Source organism: Bidens hawaiensis, unplaced genomic scaffold, assembly GCF_021521415.1.
Source record: "Bidens hawaiensis isolate Kalapana, Puna unplaced genomic scaffold, B.hawaiensis_p1.1 tig00027738_1, whole genome shotgun sequence".
In the NCBI taxonomy this organism is placed as follows: Eukaryota; Viridiplantae; Streptophyta; class Magnoliopsida; order Asterales; family Asteraceae; genus Bidens; species Bidens hawaiensis.
In genome coordinates, this window is record NW_027505103.1 from 100313 (window position 1) to 104657 (window position 4345).

Sequence of the window (4345 nt, forward strand, 5' to 3'; positions counted from 1 at the left end):
AACTTGCGCGTTGGTAAAACCCGAACATTGTCGGTCATGGGCAGTGAGGCAGCGTGTCTTCGTGAATTTAGTTGATTTCCGTGAGGTTTGCTATGCTACCGGAACTAAAACAAAAAGAAAATGACGTGCGCGCTGTAAAACCTGAGCGTTGTCAGTCACGGACATTGAGGCGGCGAGTCTGCGTGAATTTAGTTGGTTTCCGTGAGGTTTGTTATTCTACCGGAACTGAAACAAAAAAATGGCATTAGGTCGGTTTCCATTGCATTTGTTATGGTAATCGAACTGACAATAACTAAATTACATACCACTATGATGTCGCCAAGTGGCCCAATAGGCACTTGCAACACCAAAGCTCTTAATTATATATGATAGTAACTAGGTTAAATACTTGTGTATACATGGTCTGGGTAAACTATATTAACAAAAGAAAAAAACAATGTAAAATATTTATAATAATTTCGTATTATATGAATGAATAGGAATATGTATTACAACGTTGAATATAACAATATTTTCATAGAATAAATAAAGAAAAAGAAAATTAGATGACAAATTTTCATTAATCCCTAAAAATTGCATAAAACCCTCTTCATTGAATATTAGAAGATGGACTCCATCTCTACTTTTAACTAGAAAGCGCGACATAAATCTCTAAAAGCTTTCCTTGTATATAATGTTTAAAATTTATTTTATTAACTTTTCTTACTAATAACACAGATTGTTACTAAATACATAAATCATTTGGTACATATTAATTTGATATAGGGATTCATATTTCAAGAAGTATAGTGTTTAAAAAAAGATTGATACAATTTATACAAATACTTACATAAACAGTACACAAAGTTTAAATAAATATATTATATTATAAAGTAATATAAGTTAATATTTGTATTTAACATTCAATCTATCTATTTTAATAAACGACTACCAATTTTTGCCACTTGTCAATCTCTTAGACATCCTCACGTTTTTCTCAACCCATTTCAATATATGGTCATTATCTTTTAGACCATTTCAATATCTGGTCTTTATCTTTTAAGCCATTTCAATATATGAATTTAAAATATTTATTAAATGTAAATCCTAACTGATTCATTCATTAACATTAATTGTGAAATAAGAAAATAAGAAAATATCAAAATTGAAGTTAAAGACTTGTTAATAAAATTTTAAAGTCACACCTAAGTGCAAATTAAAGAAAGTAAAGGTGCATCACTGTCGAAGAATTTAGATTTATATGGTAAACTATAAATTGTTTTTAAACTTGGATTCGAGCACCAGTGCATAATATTTTATATAAGGTTGGTTTCAAATTTGGATTTAAAATTTTCTCATACGCATTTGTACTCAGGAAAATGTGTATTTTCTTAATTTTCTCCAAACATTTTGTATAAATATTGCAAACATGGAGCGTACCTATTATATATATCTTGAACATTATAATCGTAATCCATATGTATAACGATTTACTATATGAATAATTTATCATTTATTTATTTGACTTTTTTGTGTAGTATAAAGGGTTTTAGCAATAAGAAGATTAATATTCAATTTTCAATATTTTCTTCCATAACTCAGACCAAAATAGTTTAGAAAATATATATTTTATGGCTTGATTTATACTTTTTTAAATATTTAAATATATTTAATTTAATATTCATTATAAGACAAATTACTTACTAAAAGCATGCAAAACGTTAAACCAAAAAATTTGTTTCAAACTTATTCCACTATTTTCGTTTTCAAAAATCATTTGGGATATTAAAACCTAGTGTCACACCCCGACCAAAGGCGGCGGAACATGCCGAGGTGTAACGATTGCCCATAAGCGCATGACACTAATTTAAAGCGACAATATTTAACAAACTCATTTCATTTCACAACATCGAAAATGTCACATAACAATATTCAAGAGATAGTCAACAACAAGATATAACAAAATATAGCAAATCAAATATTGTTCATTTTTGCTAAATAACTTAAAGGTCTTGGCTTTCATTTCCTCCACACTCGACAAATCAACCTAGATGCAAACTTGTAACATTTCATAAAATAAAGTTTGTCAATACAAAGGTTGGTGAGCAATTCATAAGTTTGAACAATAGTTATATAGTATGAAAAGCCACAAAACTAGTATACAAAACCATAAATAATAGCTATGAACTTGGATAAAATAGTTATCGCTAACAAGTTAGCGACACCCAACTATAAGGGGATGCAAAATAGTTTAGGATTTTATAGTTATCGTTAATTGCATTACGTTAACGACACCTTGCCATGAGGGGTTGCCAAAGGGTCTAGGATTTATAGTTCCACCATCCAAAAGCGATAAACACGTAGACAATTAAGCATAGAACACCAAATCGAACAATTATTCAAGTAAAGTATACGACAAAGTTTGTGGTTTAAGACCAAAGTATAAAACATTTAGTTTAGATAAGATGAAATGTCACCCCCAAAATAAAAGATAGAAAACGGGGTATGAAGTTACTCACGTTCAATAATAACTTGAAAGATTGATTATTTGGAGATTTGCCGGAAAGACGAGTTAACGTATGAAGCCTAAAATAAAAGAAGTCTTGGATTTAGAAAGGTTGCCTTGAAGATCTTTAAATAAAATAATTGTTGCAAAAAAATAAACAATTTAAAGTTCAAGGTTTAAAATGTAACTATTTAAGAATTTATAATAATAACCCTTTAAAATGTAAGTTTGATCGAAACCGGGTTAAAGTATCTAACCTCAATATTTACTTAACCCAAGTTAAGTAATAAGGTGAGAAAAATGCTAAATGCAAGTTCCATTGGGACAAAGATACTAAAATGGGTTTTTAACGAGTGTTCGGGTTGTCGGTTCGGGTCTTGACAAATGGTCAAACCCAAAGTCAACTTTCCAAAATATTAATTATTATGAGATAACTCATTAAAACATAATAACACTTAACCAAGTATGTAGATCTATTGTTTTAGAACTAATAACTTACGTTAAGCAAGTGTTCGGTTTTGTTGGTCCAACTATGTTATGAGACCAAGTTGGATCCAACATTTCCAAGTACTTAAGAAAATGATTAAAATCAATTTGTAAACTATTTATAAAGAAATATTTTCAAATCTTGATAGCTAAAAACACACTTGTGTGTCTTAAGCGAGTAAAATCGGATCGGTTCGGTTTCCATCTCACAACAAGTTCATAAATGGATTCTACATACCCATATATCATAGATCTTGTATAAAATGTACAAATGAAAATATTTAAGTTCTACAACTAAAAAGGTCAACAACAAGTCTTTTTAACAAAAGTTCTGTTTGGTTCGGTTTCCATCTCACAATGAGTTCATAGATGGATTCCACATATCCAAGACTTGTAAATGTGACTAACAAACTAAAATGAGCAGAAGTTAGGCATAATTAATATGTATAAATAAGTTATGTGTGTGTATATATATATCAAGAACACGAAGTCCTCCATGAAGCCTTGCCTTATGATGTTCGAAACTTAACCAACCGGAGTCGTTGAAGTAACTAACAAAGGAAACATGGGGTGTATATTATATATATGTTGTACCACCATAAACAAATATTAATAAGACTACATAAGCTAAAAATAATGAAAGATGAAACTTGGTTTGACATTTGGAAGTCAAACCTTCAAGAATACATAAATAAAACAACCTTGGATCTATGGAGGTTTGAGAGAGTTTTTGGAGATGTATCAAGAGTAAAATGAATAAGATGGGTGTGTATATAGGGAAGGAGTGAAGGGTTGGGTATAAAGATTCTTTTATGGTTTGCATAAAAATGGGTATGTTTAAATGGTCAAACAATGCATAATATAAAATCCAATATTTTATATATTTTATATATTTTAAATGACAAGATCCAATATTTTATATATTTGAAATGTTCGGGTTACAAACGGGTCGGGTTTACATAACAAAAGTGACCCGAAATTGACGAATGTCACACATAGGATATCATTTTCATAAGTTATTATCATAATTTCAGTAATATATTAACTTTATTTTTATACAAATACAACGAACTGGGGTTTTGTTAGTTTTACCTGTTGGTTAATACAAAATTAAAGTGTTTATTATGGTTTATATTCAAAATAATAAAGTTATGCGCAATTTTTTTAAAAAAAATACAGTTATAACATTTATTATTAAAATTTATAAAAATTCACATATTAATTATAATGTAACTTAATAGAATTAACTATTCAATTTTTACATTAATTGTTTTTAAAATAGTTAATCCGGTTAAAAGTCATTTATCATGCTTCCATAAAATCCAAAATCTTTGCCTCTTATTTTTCTATAAGTTGTTAAAATATATGTATCTA